The sequence below is a fragment of the Triticum dicoccoides genome, chromosome 6A (genome assembly GCF_002162155.2).
Source record: "Triticum dicoccoides isolate Atlit2015 ecotype Zavitan chromosome 6A, WEW_v2.0, whole genome shotgun sequence".
Classification (NCBI taxonomy): domain Eukaryota; kingdom Viridiplantae; phylum Streptophyta; class Magnoliopsida; order Poales; family Poaceae; genus Triticum; species Triticum dicoccoides.
Genome location: NC_041390.1, coordinates 372593382 through 372612244, shown reverse-complemented (window position 1 = coordinate 372612244; position 18863 = coordinate 372593382).

The following is an 18863-nucleotide window of genomic DNA, read 5'->3' as shown; positions in this document are numbered from 1 at the left end:
CATATATAATTTATTTAAAACCGAGCTACGGTTATTTAGTTATGAAATAAATCATTTTAACATGGCATTTAAGCAAGTTAATGCAAGCAACAATTTACACATTTCAAACATGCATGAAGTTGGATATTGTGAAACTAGATGAAATTCTAGTCGTTTTTAATATATAAATCATTTGAATCCGATGCAGCATTTGTGAGTTATTAAATGCATGAACTAGGGGGACTTTTCTGTAAAACTGCCAAACCCCTGGATAAATAGCTAAAATCGTAACAGAGGAAAAAACACACTATCGTGCTGAAACTGAACACGGCCCAACAGTGCACAGGGGCAATTAGTGGCTGGGCTGAGGCTCACTATAGGCCTTAGGTCGTTGGTGGAGCTGGGCAGGCCGGTTGCTAGGTCGGCTCGGCAACGGAGCTGGGCATGAGCCACGCGCTGTCGCTGGTCAACGCGCGTGCGAGCGCTCGTTCGTCTCTGATGAGAGGAAGCAGGCGGCAGCGGGACTTGCGAGCTGCAGGTCGATGTAGAGGTAGCAGGGGCAACGGCCGCAGGACTTGGGAGCGATGCTCATCCGGCGACTGCGGCGCAACGACAGGAGGCCTGGAACGGACGGCGGCGCTCCAGGGTTGCTGAATTTGGCGACAGAGGGAGTTGGCGGGGACACGAGCGTACCACAGCTGCGACAGGAGCTCCTACTGAATAAAAGAGAGAGGGTTTAGAGAGAGAGAGACAGGAAGGTTGAACTGTCGGAGGAGGAAGGAGAAGAAAGGGAAGGCACGGAGCATGGGGAACATCGGGAGGTTGGCGCTTTGTGGTCCGGCGAGGTCCTGCGCGTGCGCTCGAGGTTGTAGTGGGGGTCGGGACGGCCATGGCCAGGCTTGAGTGGAGACGACAGCGCGAATCTGCCGGGGACGGGACGGAGCTAGCCGGATCCGGCAGCGGGGCGATGAACGGGCGGTGGCCATGGCGCGGTCTCGTGTGTGCTGCTCGCCGGTGAGGTCGTGGCGGCGCACTCCGGCACAAGCGAAGGAGGCCTCGGGCGCGGATCCGGCCCCCGAAGACGGACCTGCAGAGGGGAGGAACAGGTGAACTTGGGCTCCTGGCGCCTTGGCCGTCAAGTGCCTGCGAGAGAGGGAGAGAGGTGTGAGAGAGAGCGGGAGAAAGAAGGAAGAGAAAGAGGGACCGAGTGAAAGGGGAGGGGGTCGGCCTGGTGGTGGCTTCGGTCGCCGGTGGGAGAAGTCTCTCAGGGTCGACGGTGGGAGCGGCAATGATGCAGCTGGGTGCTCGGGCACGACCGAGGCCAGAAGGAGGAGGCGGGGGGAATTGGATCGAGGAAAAATAGAGGATGCACTGTGCAAGGAGGGTCAGGTGGTTACGAGGGGTTTCGGGGCCCACCGATCACAATCAGACGGCTTCATACGTGAGGACGGTTAGATTGGGCCTGGCGGGTGGTAGTGGGCTGTGTAAATGGTCTAGGGAGGAAAGAGAGGGAAAACCCGGCAACAGTTTTTGGAGACCGAAAACGTCCCACGTTAGGCCGACTATAATGCCACTATAGTTATCCGTTAAGGCGTCAAACGGACTCCGAATGTGATGAAATTTGGCAGGCGGTCTACCGGCAACATAACAACACCGCATGCCAACTTTCATCCCATTCCGAGAACATTTTCCGGCCACTTATAAAATAATATTTCGGACATGCCATGGGCGCGTGCAAGTGTGTCTGGGCTCAAAACAGACAACGGAGAGAACTGGGAGTCCCGGACGAATGCAAGTTTTGAAAACATGACGATGCAATGCACATGATGACATGGCAAGATGTGACACGCAAGCAAATGACATGGCAACAACATGGAAAACTGGAAGACACCTGGCACAACGGTTTCGGGGCGTCACAGGGTCGCATGCCGCCTCGCAGGTGCTTGGTGGATCGGTGTAGAGGCCGCCCGTCACCACGCGGGTGCCTGCCCAGCTGGTTGAGCAAGCAGCTGCTTGGGGATGGTGGTGGAGTCTTGGCTGACGCGGGCCTGGCAGTGGCCCTGCTGATGCCCTCGGCAAGGGTCTTGCTAGGAGCCCAACAAGGGTACTGTCATGGCGTTGTAGTCATCCCCGGCAAGGGTCTTGCCGGGGGCCTTGTGGATTTCCTCGGCTAGGATTCCGCCGAGGGTCACCGTCTTCTGGTCCTCATCTGATCTCATATGTTTATTATCTTGATGAAGATTTGCATGCCACCACAGAGGCGTCTCCCGAGCCTTGGTTCCAACGTAGTTGGTTATGTTGGAGCCTGTGGGCTCAAGTGTGGCTCACTCCACTGGCATCGGGCAAGTTGCCACGGCAAGGCTCTTGGTGGGGCTGTGGAGGCTGCCTCGGCAAGGATCTTGCCAAGGGAGTCCACCACGCCCTCTTGCTCTCCTGCGTTTCTGGTCTTGGCGTTGCCTTGGTTGCCTCATGTTTTGGCTTCCCTCCGGCTTCCCCCCTCTGCCCTGCTAAGTGTGGTCGTGGCGCGCGGCTCTGACTGCCCGCACATAAGTAAAGGGGTCAAAAGAAGAGCCCCTTCTTTTGTACACCGACAGCAAGCATCAAACGATTCATAATCAAGTGATTCCAAAAGTCCATCCGCATGGAGTTTCTTCATGTGCTTTACATCAATAGGACTTAAACGGCACTGCCACAAGTATGTTGCACTATTATTATCAACTTTGCATCTTTTGGCATCAATGTTATGAATATGTGTATCACTACGATCGAGATTCAATAAACCATTTATATTAAGTGTATGACCATAGAAGGTTTTATTCATGTAGACAGAACAACAATTATTCTTTCACTTAAATGAATAAATGTATTGCAATAAACATGATCCAATCATATTCATGCTCAACGGAAACACCAAATAACATTTATTTTAGGATCAACACTAATCCCAAAGGTAAAAAGAGTGTGCGATGGTGATCTTATCAACCTTGGAATCATTTCCAACACACATCATCACCTTGCCCTTAACTAGTCTCTGTTCATTTTGCAACTCCTGTTTCGAGTTACTAATCTTAGCAACTGAACCGGTATCAAATACCCTGGGGTTACTATGAACACTAGTAATGTACACATCAATAACATGTATATCAAATATACTTTTGTTCACTTTTCCATCCTTCTTATCCGCCAACTATTTGGGGTAGTTCCGCTTCCATTGACCATTCCCTTTGAAGTAGAAGCACTCAGTTTCAGTCTTAGGTCTAGCTTTGGGCTTCTTCACGGGAGTGGCAACTTGCTTGCCATTCTTCTGAAGTTCCCTTTCTTTCCCTTGCCCTTTTACTTCGAACTAGTGGTCTTGTCAACCATCAACACTTCATGCTTTTTCTTGATTTCTACCTTCTCCAATTTCAGTATCGCGAAGAGCTTGGGAATCGTTTCCGTTATCCCTTGCATATTATAGTTCATCACAAAGTTCTAGTAACTTGGTGATAGTGACTAGAGAACTCTGTCAATCACTATCTTATCTAGAAGATTAACTCCCACTTGATTCAAGTGATTGTAGTACTCAGACATTCTCAGCACATGCTCACTATCTGAGCTATTCTCCTCCATATTGTAGGCAAAGTACTTGTCAGAGGTCTCATACCTCTTAACACGGGCATGCGTGTGAAATACCAATTTCATCTCTTGGAACATCTCATATGCTCCGTGGCATTCAAAACGTTTTTGATGTCCCGGTTCTAAGCCGTAAAGTATGGCGCACTAAACTATCAAGTAGTCATCATACCGAGCTTGTCAAATGTTCATAACATCTGCATATGCTACTGCAAAAGGTCCGTCACCTAGCGGTGCATTAAGGACATAATTCTTATGTGCAGCAATGGGGATAATACTCAGATCATGGATCCAGACCGTATCATTGGTACTATTATGTTTAAACTTATTTTTCTCTATGAACATATAAAAAATAAACAGGGGCCTATAACGTGAGCTATTGATCAACAACATAATTTGTAAATACTATCAGGACTAAGTTCATGAGAAATTAAAGTCCAATAAATCATATTACTTAAGAACACCCACTTAGATAGACATCCCTCTAGTCATCTAAATGATCACGTGATCCATATCATCTAAACCATTTCCGATCATCACGTGAGATGGAGTAGTTTTCAATGGTGAACATCACTATGTCGATCATATCTACTCTATGATTCACGTTCAACCTTTCGGTCTTAGTGTTCCGAGGCCATATCTGCATATGCTAGGCCCATCAAGTTTAACCCGAGTATTATGCTTGTGGCTGCCTCGGCAAGGATCTTGCCGAGGGAGTCCACCTCGCCCTCTTGCTCTCCTGCGCTTCTAGTTTTGGCGTTGCCTAGGTTGACTCGTGTTTTGGCTTCCCTCCAGCTTCCCCCCTCTGCCCTGCTAAGTGTTGCCGTGGCACATGGCTCTGACTGCCCATGCACAAGTAAAGGGTTCAAAAGAACAGCCCCTACTTCTGTACACCGACAGGAGCCCCCGGGCCTGGGCCACACATAAGCGCACCATGTTGGTGTGCTAGGCCCAGAACGGTGCGCGGGAAGGTGGGGCAGATTTTACCGCAGTAACTTTTCGTCCGCTGTGCTTCCCTATGACTTGCATTGAACACGCGTCGTGGGGGGTCGTGCGTGACGTGGGGGTCATGCGTGGGGCGGTTTCCGCACGCATGTGTCACATCGTGGTAAAGAGGTGGCCCGCGCCTTCCCCATAAAAAGGAAACGGCCGCAGGCATGCTGCTCATTTACCCCCTGTGTCTTCTCCAATCTCAGAGCCATTGTTCATTCCTTCTTCCTTCTTCCTCCTCAAGCCCCTGCTCTTGCTTGCTGCCATTGCATTTTCGCTGCCCTTTCCCTTCCATCGTTCGCACCTACCATGGCACCCAAGACTAGCAAGGACAAGGGAGCGGCCAAGAACGCTGGAGGGGCGGAGCCGCCAGAGAATGAGTTGGCGGCGCGGCAGACGGAGCTCTCCTACTTTCCCTCGACGGTCGACGCGGCCCACCTCCGGGACTACTTCAGGCCGCTGTGGGGGTTCAAGACGGGGGGAGAAACGAAGGGGCATCCCGCCACACACGTCATCCCCGCCAACTGCGGCATAGTCGCCCCGAATCGGTACCCGTTCTTCATTGATTATTTCTCCTGCGGCCTCTGCCCCCCTTATCCAATTTATTCAATGACATCATGCATACCTTCAGCTCCCCCTCCTAGATTTCACCCCAAATGCCGTGGCGTGCAGGGATCTTTTCGCCCACCTCTACGAGGGCTTCGCCGATGTGCATTACAACACGGCGCTCTTCCGCCACTACTTCTTCCGTCGGATCCAGCAAGGAGGCGCCATCTCTAGTTGTGTCACCTAGATCCCGAGGTCCAAGGGGACATACCCGAAGGGCGCTCAGAAGGAGAGGTGGGAGGAGTTGCGGGGCCGGTGGTGCTGGATTGAAGAGGAGGATCCACAAGAGATCTGCCGGGTTCGCGATGCGTCGCTGGTTCGCGGAAACGACTGGAGCAGTGTCGACGCCGACGACCCGAAGCTCACGGTCGCCACCACCAGAATTCTTCGCCACACCAAGGCCGGGCTCACCCTTGAGATGATCGGGGCGGATTTCATCCGCCGCCGAATCGCTCCGCTGCATAACAAGAGAAGGCCGGCCTGGCTCTTCATGAATGCGGCGAACATCATGCAACTCCGCCCCGGCCTCGACCACAACTTCACCATGTTGGCGCACACTCACTTCTGCCAGCGGCTCTTCCAGCTTGACGTGGACCGCGACGGCAAGGCCGAGAGGTCTGGCAAGGTTGAGAAGGCCGGCAAGGTCGCCAAGGGGCCCTTGTTTGGGTTGCCGGCAGGGGTGGTCCCGCTAAGCAATAACTCGCGCCGAAGCGACATCATCACCATGATGCCAGAGTTCAATGCGCACGGCCTCGTTCCAAATTGGGCCGAGCCGCCGGAGGATCAAGTGCAGGAGATTTTTGACACCCTGGAGAAGAAGTACATCCGCGAGGAGCCGCAGCTCATCCAGGACACCACCCAGGCAGAGCTAGACTACATTGCCGCCAGGGTGGCGGAGGCGGAGCTTGCCAGGGAAGCCGGCAGTGCCGGCGGCGTGGAGGACAAAGCCACGGCAGCCGCAAAGGAGAAGGAGCTCGCCCAGTGGGTGGAGTCTGCTGGGGAGTCCAGGAACACCGGCACCGGGGCTCGTCTTATTGGAGACGACAATGACGAGCCGTCTGAGGAGGAGGCTGAAGCTGTCGATCCCCCAGCCGCGGGGAAAAGGCGAGTCCTACGACGGGCCAGCTCCGGCGAGCTGGTTCAGCCCGGCAGGGCCATGCCACCCCAGCAAGCCCAGGAGATGTCCGCACGCCAAGCGAGGGCCGCGGCGGCGAAGAAATTGGTGAAGGCCGCGGTGGAGAAGAAGAAATCATCTGCTTCTTGTTCGTCTAAGCGTTCCCCAACTCCACCTACTTCCCTTCCTCCGGCAGGTGACGATACAAAGGTATTCTTTGACCTCGTGTCTCTTAGCCCGAGGAGGAAGAGGAAGGCAGTAGAAGAAGAAACGGAGGACGAGTAAGTGCTTCAACTCTTGTCATCTCCATCCCTCCAGGCCGTATCTCTTTTCTTGACTTGTCTTCATCTTGGCAGGGATACGGAGACACTGGCCCAGAGGGTGAAGAGCGCCAGGTCTTTGGCGGGCGGCCAGCCGCCAGCGGGCACCCCTAAGGCGCCACTTGTGGTGGTGAGCAGCACAGACAGCAGCCCCCGACACAGCCCCCAGCGTAAGCTCATCACCCGCCCCTCGTCAATGTGGGTCGTGGGTACGATTCTTGGTACTGACCTTGCCATGATCGTAGGAGGGGGACAGCAGCAGGAGGAGCCACTGAGGGCTACCCTCAACACGCCGCCTCCATCAACCACGCCACCCCGAGGGGTGTCCCCGGCAAGGGCGCCAAGCACCGAGCCCATGCACATGGAGGAGGAGGAGGAGAACTTGGGCGCCAGCGGATCCACCTTGGCGCCAAATGTTGGCGAGGAAGGGGCTACTTCTTCCCATCCTAGCATGGGTACATTAATTGCCTCTCATCCGTGCCCTTTCTTCTTCTTTCTGAATCTTTGTCTTGTCTTCACTTCATCCCCTTCTCGATATCCAGATCCTACATCGGAGGACCAGGAGGACATAGACACCGTCATTGAGGATGTCACCAAGGCCGCCAAGGCGGAGGCCGAGAAGATCGCCACTGAGGAGGCCGCCAAGGGCGCTGCTGAGGACGCCGCCAAGGGGCCTGCCGAGGAGCAAGGCAAGGCTACTACCGGGGAGGCCAGCAAGGGACCTGCCGGGGAGGCCGGCAAGTCCGCTGCCTAGGAGGAGGTGGCCGATGACCAGCCTTCCTCCTCCGCTGCCTCTAGCTCCGGTAGGTATCTGAGGGTGAGCGACGACCTTTTCTTCCACCTTCTAGGGGCATCGAGCTCCAGGGCTCCCATCGAGGGAGAGGTGTTCGACGAGGAGGTGCTCGCCGCTGTCGGGCTCGAGGTCGTCGATGAGCCAAGCGCCTGTAGTGACGGTTCTCAAGAGGAGCGGCTTCTCCAGGCCATGGGCTCCAGCTTTCGGAAGTTCCAGGCGCTCCACCGTGCCCGCCTGGACAAGGCCAAGTCCAGGATGGCAACGATGGATACGGCGAAGGCAGACCTCAAGGGATGTGTCGCCGAGGCGCAAACTTGGTACCGCGAAGCCTGTGAGGAGCTGAAGGCCGCCCAGGGCGAGCTGGCCAGGCGCGAGGTGCTCACCATGGAGAGGGCCAACATTGAGAAGGCCCAGGAGACGGCGAAGAACCTGGCCGCCGCAGCTGAGGCCGCTCGAGCCCAGCATCAAGCCGCGCTGAACACCCAGGAGGAGGACCTTGCCGCACGTGAGGAGAAGCTAGTCGCAACACTCGTTGGCAAGGAGGAGGAGGTGGAAAAGCTTGTCGTGCACTGGAACCAGGAGCTAGAGCAGAGGCACAAGGAGGCACTCGATGCCCAGGCTCTGGTTCACGCCGACAAGGTGAAGGAGCTGGAGGTGGAGCGGAACAAGCTGAAGGATTAGGTCCTGAAGCTGTCCAAGGCAAAGGACACGCTCAACGGTGCCCTGGTTGAGGCACAAGGTGCAGTCCTCGACAAGGCCGGGCAGCTCTCCGAGGCCAACAACTCCATCAAAGTCCTCAAGCTAAAGTTGGAGGGTCTCGAGGGGATGCTGTTGGAGGGAAAGGCCCGGGAGGAGGCCCTAGCCAAGGACCTAGAGACCGAGAAGCAGCTGCGGAAGAATGAAGCCGAAACCACAAGGATTTTGTGGAAGGCGAGAACCGCTGGATAGGGCGCCTCGAAGGCGTCACCGGCAGGGTCACCACGTAGCTGGACACCATGGGGATGCCAATTGTGAGGTATACCCCGGAGCGCAAAGTGAGCCCCAACACCAAGCTAACCATCTTCTTCGAGGGCGTCCTCGGGGCCCTGGAGCAGCTCCACTACAATCAGGCGGCCTCCCTGGTCGATGAGTCTCGGAGGCTTTGTCGGGTGCCGTGACCAAGGTTCTCACCACGGTGGCACACTGGAACCCCAACCTCGACTTCGACGCTGCGCTGGAGAGCTTGCTGGAGGATGCAAACCTCACGAAGCTCAAGCAGCATATCAAGCCCATCATCAGCCTCATCGGCGGAATCGCGAGGGTGGAGGGCCAGCGCCGGGATTAGGCACCCCATTTCTCGTAGCCGCTGCAGGTTCATGCATGGCCAAGACAATTTATATCTTTATTTAGAACCATAGCAACAATTGATGTAATATAACCCTGCAGTACTTTTGATACAATGCATGTTATTCTCCTGTCTGATCTTCCCTTGTATGTCCGCCCTACGTTAACCGGGTAGGCTTGTCGGTGCATAAACCTAGGGAGGCACCTTGGGGACGGATCCCCAATATCCTGCTGACTGTGCTTGCTACCCGGTGAACCACCTTACTGCTCTCAACGCGGCCGCTCGAACTGTCGAGCTTGATTTCAGTCAGAATCAAGAGCATTGCCAACTGCGGAAGGCTACCCAGCCACTCTCGACGCGGCCGCTTGAGCTGTTGAGCGGACTCGACACAGAACAAGGACATTGCCAATTGTGGAAGGGCCCCTTTGCGTGCAGGTTTTCAATACACAGGGCAGGACCTTCGAGGATAATAACCATATATAAAAAGAAATTGCTCAAAGTTTCGCATGACTTAGCTTTTCTGTCATTGCACGGGCATCCACCGCATCCAAAGATGGCACCGCCAAGCTCGGTCATCTTGTTCCTTGGAATGACGTCCACGATGAAGCAGCTGCCCCGATCAGACCAAATTCTCACAACTGCGTCCCCTACCTGGCGCGCCAGAGATGTCGGTGGGAACGACACCTATGGGGTCACTGGGATCCCTTCAACGGTCGGCGGGCACGGGGTTGTGCGAAGAGCGGGTCGGACATGGAGCACACAGATCATTTACCCAGGTTCGGGCCACGAGGATGTGTAATACCCTACCCTTCTTTGGTGGATGTATTTTAGTGTTCTTGTGTTCCTGAGCTAGCTACGGGGTGCAATATTGCCAAAAAGAGCCGAATCTCTCTCCTGGTCGCCTCGGGCCTCCTTTTATAGGAAAGAGGGATTGCCACAGTGGCCACAGGAGGTGGAAAGGTCTACATTAGACAAGCCTATCCTCTGGGACCGTCGGACAAACGCATTTAATGCGCTCCCGACATGCCCTCCTTGCTTTATCGGGGACGCCAGGGAAGCACGTCCCAGCTATCGCCGCCTCGCCTGGCCTCGACACGTGTCCGAGCTGATGAGGCATCGTGGCGCCACGTTGGCTGGCTGCTGGACTGGTGCGGTGATGGAGTCTTCATGAAGGGTCGCATGCCACCACACAGGTGCTTGCTGGGTCGGTGTAGAGGCCGCCCGTCGCCACGCAGGTGCCTGCCCAGCTGGTTGAGCTAGCAGCTGCTTGGGGACGGTGGTGGAGTCTAGGCTGGTGCGGGCCTGGCAGTGGCCCTGCTGATGCCCTCGGCAAGGTTCTTGCCAGGCACCTGGCAAGGGTACTTGCGTGGCATTGTAGTCGTCCTCGGCAAGGTTCTTGCCAGGCGCCTTGTGGATTTCCTCGGCTAGGATTCCCCCAAGTGTCACCGTCTTATGGTACTCATCTGATCTCATATGTTTATGATCTTGACGAAGATTTGCATGCCACCACAGAGGCGCCTCCCGAGCCTTGGTTCCAACGTAGTTGGTTAGGTTGGAGCCTGTGGGATCAAGGGTGGCTCACTCCGCTAGCATCAGACAAGCTGCCCCGACAAGGCTCTTGCCGGGGCTGTGGAGGCTGCCTCGGCAAAGATCTTGGCGAGGGAGTCCACCTCGCCCTCTTGCTCTCCTGCGCTTCTGGACTTGGCATTGCCATGGTTGCCTCGTATTTTGGCTTCCGCCCTCAGCCCTGCTAAGTGTGGCCATGGCACACGGCTCTGAAAGCCCGTGCACAAGTAAAGGGGTCAAAAGAAGAGCCCCTACTTTTGTACACTGACAGCAAGCATCAAATGATTCATAATCAAGTGATTCCAAAAGTCCATCCGCATGGAGTTTCTTCATGTGCTTTACACCAATGAGACTTAAACAGCAGTGCCACAAGTATGTTGCACTATCATTATCAATTTTGCATCTTTTGGCATCAATGTTATGAATATGTGTATCACTACAATCGAGATTCAATAAACCATTTATATTAAGTGTATGACCATAGAAGGTTTTATTCATGTAAACAGAATAATAATTATTCTTTCACTTAAATGAATAAATGTATTGCAAGAAACATGATCCAATCATAATCATGTTCAACGCAAACACCAAATAATATTTATTTTAGGTTCAACACTAATCCCGAAGGTAAAAGGAGTGTGCGATGGTGATCTTATTAACCTTGGAATTATTTCCAACACACATCGTCACCTTGCCCTTAACTAGTCTCTGTTCATTTTGCAACTCCTGTTTTGAGTTACTAATCTTAGCAACTGAACCACTATCAAATACCCTGGGGTTACTATGAACACTAGCAATGTAGACATCAATAACATGTATATCAAATATACTTTTGTTCACTTTTTCATCCTTCTCATCCGCCAAGTATTTGGGGTAGTTCTACTTCTAGTGACCATTCCCTTTGCAGTAGAAGCACTCAGTTTCAGGCTTAGGTCTAGCTTGGGGGTTCCGCACGGGAGTGGAAACTTGCTTGCCATTCATCTGAAGTTCCCTTTCTTTCCCTTGCCCTTTTACTTTGAACTAGTTGTCTTGTCAACCATCAACACTTCATGCTTTTTCTTGATTTCAACCTTCGCCAATTTCAGTATCTCGAATAGCTTGGGAATCGTTTCCTTTATCCCTTGCATATTATAGTTCATCACAAAGTTCTAGTAACTTGGTGATAGTGACTAGAGAACTCTGTCAATCACTATCTTATCTAGAGGATTAACTCCCACTTGATTCAAGTGATTGTAGTACTCAAACATTCTGAGCACATGCTCACTATCTGAGCTATTCTCCTCCATCTTGTAGGCAAAGTACTTGTCAGAGGTCTCATACCTCTTAACATGGGCATGAGTCTGAAATACCAATTTCAGCTCTTCGAACCTCTCATATGCTCTGTGGCGTTCAAAACGTTTTTGAAGTCCCGGTTCTAAGACGTAAAGTATGGAGCACTAAACTATCAAGTAGTCATCATACCGAGCTTGTCAAACGTTCATAACGTCTGCATATGCTCCTGCAAAAGGTCCGTCACCTAGCGGTGCATTAAGGACAGAATTCTTATGTGCAGCAATGGTGATAATCCTCAGATCATGGATTCAGTTCGTATCATTGCTACTATTATCTTTCAACTTATTTTTCTCTAGGAACATATCAAAAATAAAGAGGGAGCTATAACATGAGCTATTGATCTACAACATAATTTGTAAATACTATCATGACTAAGTTCATGATAAATTAAAGTTGAATTAATCATATTACTTAAGAACTCCCACTTAGATAGACATATGTCTAGTCATCTAAATGATCACGTGATCCATATCAACTAAACCATGTCCGATCATCACGTGAGATGGAGTAGTTTTCAATAGTGAACATCACTATGTTGATCATATCTAGTATATGATTCACGTTCGACCTTTCGGTCTCAGTGTTCCGAGGCCATATCTACATATGCTAGGCCCGTCAAGTTTAACCCGAGTATTATGCTTGTGCAAAACTGGCTTGGACCCATTGTATGTGAACATAGAGCTTATCACACCCGATCATCACATGGTGTCTCGGCGCGACGAACTGTAGCAACGGCGCATACTCGGGGAGAACACTTGTACCTTGAAATTTAGTTAGAGATCATCTTATAATGCTACCGCCGAACTAAGCAAAATAAGATGCATAAAGGATAAACATCACATGTAATCAAATAGAAGTGATATGATATGGCCATCATCATCTTGTTGATCTCCATCTCCAAAGCACCGTCATGATCACCATCGTCACCGGCTTGACACCTTGAGCTCCATTGAAGCATCAATGTTGTCTTGCCAACTATTGCTTCTACAACTATCGCTATCGCTTAGTGATAAAGGAAAGAAATTATGTGGCGATTGCATTTCATACAATAAAACGACAACCATATGGCTCCTGCTAGTTGCCGATAACTGTGTTACAAAACATGATCATCTCATACAACAATTTATATAATCACGTCTTGACCATATCACATCACAACATGCCCTACAAAAAGAAGTTAGACGTCCTCTACTTTGTTGTTGCAAGTTTTACGTGGCTGCTACTGGCTTCTAGCAAGAACCGTTCTTACCTACGCATCAAAAACCACAACGTAGTATAGTGATTAATTTTTGATCTTCAGAAAGAATCCTGTTCATTGAAACCGATTCAACTAAAGTTGGAGAAATAGACATCCACTAGCCACCTCTGTGCGAAGCACGTCGATAGAACCAGTCTCGCGTAAGCGTACGCGTAATGTCGGTCTGAGCCGCTTCATCCAACAATACCGCTGAGTCAAGAATTAACTAATGATGGCAAGCAATATGTATAAACTCACGCCCACAACTCCTTTGAGTTCTACTCATGCATATAACATCTACGCATAGACCTGGCTCCGGTGCCACTATTGGGGAACACAGTAATTGAAAAAAAAATCCTATGCACACACAAGATCCATCTAGGTGATGCATAGCATGCAACGAGAGGGGAGAGAGTTGTCCACGTACCCTCATATAACGTAAGTGGAAGTGTTATGACAACACGGTTGATGTAGTTGTACGTCTTCACGATCCGACCGATCCTAGCACCGAAGGTACGATACCTCCGTGATTTGCACACGTTCAGGTCGGTGACGTCCCACGAACTCTAGATCCAGCTGAGGTCGTGGGAGAGTTTCATCAGCACGACGGTGTGATGACGGTGATGATGAAGTTACTGACGCAGGGCTTCGCCTAAGCTCTACAACAATATGACCAAGGTGGAAATCTATGGAGGGAGGCACCACACACAGCTAAACAATCAACTTGTGTGTCTATGGGGTGCCCCCCTCCCTGGTCTATAAAAGAGTGGAGGAGGGGAGGACCAGCCCTCTCATGGCGCGCCCAAGGGGGGAGTCATACTCCCGGTGGGAGTAGGATTCCCCCTTCCCTAGTTGTAGTAGGAGAGGAAGGAAGGAAGAGAGAGGGAAGGAAAGGGGGTCCAGCCCCGACCCAATTTGAATTGGGCTTGGGGGGGGCGCACCTTCCACCTTCGCCACCTCCTCATCTTTCTCCCACTAAGGCCCAATAAGGCCCATTGACTCCTCGGGGGGTTTCGGTAACCCCCCGGTACTCCCTTAAATGCCCGAACTCATCCGGAACCATTCCGATGTCCTAACATAGCCTTCCAATATATCGATCTTTATGTCCTGACCATTTAGAGAGTCCTCATCATGTCCGTGATCACATCCCGGACTCCGAACTACCTGCAGTACCTCAAAACGCATAAACTCATAATACCGATCATCATCGAACGTTAAGCGTGCGGACCCTATGAGTTCGAGAACTATGTAGACATGACCGAGACTCATCTCCGATCAATAACCAATAGCGGAACCTAGATGCTCATATTGGTTCCTACATATTCTACGAAGATCTTTATCGGTCAACCCGCATAACAACATACGTTGTTCCCTTTGTCATCGTTAGTTACTTGCCCAAGATTTGATCGTTGGTATCTCAGTACCTAGTTCAATCTCGTTACCGACAAGTCTCCTTACTCATTCCGCAATGCAACATCCCGTAATTAACTCATTAGTTATATTGCTTGCAAGGCTTATAGTGATGTGCATTACCGAGATGGCCTAGAGATACCTCTCCGACAATCGGAGTGACAAATCCTAATCTCGATCTATGCCAACTCAACAAACACCATCGGAGACACCAATAGAGCATCTTTAATCACCCATTTATGTTGTGACGTTTGATACCACACTAAGTGTTCCTCCGGTATTGGGGAGTTGCATAATCTCATAGTCATAGGAACATGCATAAGTCATGAAGAAAGCAATAGCAACAAACTAAACGATCATAGTGCTAAGCTAACAGATGGGTCTTGTCCATCACATCATTCTCTAATGATGTGAAATCGTTCATCAAATGACAACACATGTCTATGGTTAGGAAAATTAACCATCTTTGATTAACGAGCTAGTTCTAGTAGAGGCATAGTAGGGACACTCTATTTGTCTACGTATTCACACATGTACTTAGTTTCCGGTTAATACAATTCTAGCATGAATAATAAACATGTATCATGATATAAGGAAATAAATAATAACTTTATTATTGCCTCCAGGGAATATTTCCATAACCTTTTTTACGAAGGTGGGGGCTTGGAAGTATCATTGTCCACCTTTCTTTTCGAAGACCGGCCTTGTGCCGGCGTCCCCTATTTAAGGGACGATCCCAATGCAGCGCGGCCAGACGAGTGCCGCCCCTTTGAAGCACGAGACAGTGCAGTGGGTGAGGCACAATAGGAAGGCTCTTTTGGAGGAGATGCTCCCTGGGCACTTAAATGGGAAGATGGAAGAAGGCCAGGGTAATCGGCTTTGATGGGCACTTCCGTGCCGTCGTAGCTCGCCTCATAAAAGAGCCCCTGCTTGAGCTCCACGGATATATCTGGATCCTCCTCGAATCCAGGATCCTAGTCCCGAATATTGTCCTCCGGCTGCGGAGCGGGGCTGTAGATCCCTGTAGTGACCTTCCTCCATTGCTGGTAAAAACGGTCGGGTTAAGATTAACTAATTGCGACTCAGGAAGAAGATTGAGTGAGGTGTTGAATTGAATGCTTACCCAGCTAGGGGGGTTGTACATGGAAAAGCCATCTCGGCACTTGAGGCGAGTGAATTCTTCTTTCTCCCCTTTATAAAGGTCGGCCAAGATGGTGGCCAGGGCGGTAAAGTTATCCGGACCCTTGCGCCCATAGTGGGATGTATCATCCGCGTTGTAGTTCCACATGGAGAGTCATCTAGATTGGAGTGGTTGTACACTGTGCATTATGGAAATCTCCATGACTTCAATTATGGACAGTACGGACTGGGAGAGTACCTTTATATTGTCCATTAACTTCTTGACTTCTGCACTGTCTTACTCCTTGAGGATCCGAGAGCGCCAGCTCTGGCGTTTCCTTTGCGGGTGTCGGCATCCTGGGAACGAGGGTACCCAGACTTGCCTGCCTGCGGCCCGGGGCGTGGCTCCACCAGCGGCCTGGTACGTCCCATCTTCATCAACCAAGGCTCAAGACCCTCGCGAGGGGCCAAGCCTCGCGAGGCGGACGATGCAAGAACTCCTCAGGGCCAACCTCACTATGCTGGCTCACGAGGAGCGGAGAGATCAAGGCAAGGGGTACCTCGTGAGGTGCCCTTGACGTGAGCCATGATGACCAAGGCTAGGCGGGCGCCAGCGGGCATAGAGTGCCAGTTTCCTCTTCGGTGCTAAAGAGGCAGGCGCAGGCGAGGAGTCCCGAGGCGTCAGGTAAATATTTCCATATCGGCACAACCAGACCAAGACCAACAAGATGGAAAGACGGAGGTCACCACGGAGCCCACGACGGCGTCACAACCAGAACCTTTGGCAGGCGAAGACCACCTTTTGTCCGGATATCTTGTACTCGTTGTCCCCTTCAAATTGGCCGTTGTGGGATCCCTTCCCGCCTAATATTTGGGGAGAGGACCCATGCCTCTATAAATTCGGGCTAACCACCACCATAGCCAGAGGAGGGCTCAGAGAGAGAGAGAGAGAGAGAGAGAGAGAGAGAGAGAGAGAAAGAGAGGCTCATCTGGAGACATATCACTCAGATCATCCCCAACCACACAAGCTCATCGAGCTCAAGAATACCTCTCCTCAGGAGGCTGTTCTTCCCTTGTACTTGTTCATCCCCGGCCTACAAGCAATCCACCACACCACACTGGAGTAGGGTATTACACCGCAACGGTGGCCCGAACCAGTATACACTCTTGTGTCCCTTGTTCTTTGGGTTCAGCGAGCTAGGCTTTGAGAATGTTGCGAGAGCGTGAGCAGGGGTAGAGATCTTCATGCACACCCCAGTGTTCGAACCTCAAGGGTTTGCCGGAACCCGTAATCCGACATTTGGCGTGCCAGGCAGGCGTGCGCCGAGGTTTTCTTCCCCAAACCCGATATGTGGTCGCCTCACGTCTCTGATGTCTGAAGATTCGAGGACCCAGGCCGACTGTTGGGCAACCTGGACAGCTCGAGTACTTCCATCCATTCCAGAAGACCTCAACTCCGCACTCCAGGTGGCCCGCGCGCCGCCCAACACCACGGAGGTGGGCAACATGGGTCGACGTCTGCTGCCCTCACGCCACGGCGAGCATGCGCTGCCGCAAGATCCGCAAGCTACACTGCAGAGACGGTGCCACATACCCGACGGGAACAGGCGAACATGCGAGCCGCACTTGTGGTGGCGCGGGAGCTGCTGCGGTGCTGGCTAATGGAGAGCGGCCATGACGCGCTGCTGGAACACGTCGCCGAGCTATTGGATGTTGAGGCCAGGAGTACACTACCTTTCTGCTCCCTACTCACATCTCAAGTTCTGGCCAGGTCACACAACGGGCCTCGTTGTGCCCGCACGCTTCCCAGGTGCACCAAGATGGCTCGCCAACGTTAGCACGACCGGCCGTGCCGAACGTCCAGCCGCGCCTTCGCCTTCCCTGGGTGGCATAGGTGTGGGCGTTGCTCCTCCCGGTCCCAATCAAATGCCACCCCACAACGTGGAGGATCAGGGCGCCTCGGCGGAAGTTCCGGCGAGGCAGCTTAGGAAGCCTATGTACCCCGCATGGTGGATCAGGAGTACACGGTAGAGGATGACCCCTGCACATTCCACGAGCTGGGCAGTGAAGAAGAGATGTTGGAGGCTGAGGCCTAATACGAGACACCCAGGATCTTGGCCAACCCGGACGATGACAACCACCCCAGGGTACCACTGATATCTTAGGAGCAAGCTTATGCTAACCATGGTTGGCAGGTGGACCGAGCTGCAGCGGCGGACGGCGACCCCGGCACTGCAGCCTCACCCCAGTCAGGGGCGATGCACTGGGGGCTGCATGGAAGGGCTCCGGAGCAAGTCCCTCCTGCATGTCGCGTGGGGTAGGGCGCCACCCGAAGGTAGGTCCTCTACCGGGGAGGCGCCGGAGAGCCCTCCCCCGGCAGAGGGCCCGTGGTCGCCGAGGGCGCCGCTGGCGTCCCCTTTGCCCCTTGGCCTCGTCCTGGGTTTCGGATGCCCCAATGATGGTCGAGGGTGGCGCAACGTGGGGCCCTCGTCTGGCGATATGAAGCAAGGCTCGCCCCTGTGAAGGTCTCCGCTCGTGACACTCTCGCGTAATAATGAGTGGGGCTATACACGTCCTATAGTCTCCGTAGAGCCGCCCTCTGGCCTCGGGGGCTCCCGCCCACGTCCTAGTGGAGGCACCATGCTCAGCACTGGCCGTTGACACTGTCCCCCAATGACTAAGCTCACGCCCAGCAAAGGCACTAGGCTCCATGTTGGTTAGAAGACAAGAACTCTAGCTAGATGCTGGAAGCGGACTTTTGCTTTCAACTCCCTTTCTCTGTAGCTCGATTTCCAACTTTTCGATTTGAAGTCGCAGTCATATTTTCATTGACAAAGCATGGGGGGCATCTTTTCTTGTTCATGTTAATTTCTTGAGTTTTCCCGCTCTGTGCCTTGTTTCGAGGCAGGTGCCTACTGCCGCTCCTCACGAGCGTCTCCAGAGCAAGGGCTGGGCGGGGTATGCGCGCACACCCAATCTCTATCTAACGCCCATCTCTCAAGGTCTTCTCAGGCGGACCGGCGAGTTCTGCAGAAGCCCGAAGTCACGCGAGTCCGCGGAGGGCTCCCCTCAGGAGAACTACACATCGACAACTATGAGGCCAGTCTGGGGCCCACCTAGACTGAGGTAAGTTACTGTGGCGAGCACGCGGAGGAACTTGAGAACTTGCTAAAGCACGCCTTAAGTCTGGCTCTGGGAATAAAACAACAGTCTAATTACATGAGGGGCTCCCCCTCCCCAAAATACACTCACAGTGTCGGGGTCCATGCCTAAACTTTTGCGCGCAGGTTTAGAACAAGGAGCGCGGGCTCAGTCGGACATGTCACTCGCAACATCATTCGGATCACTCCCGGACACGCTACCGACATCGTCGTCGGTGTTGTCTTCACCATCATTGACCACGTCGTCTTCATCCGCCGCGACCACCACAACATCATCATCGGAATCGTAATCTCTAACCA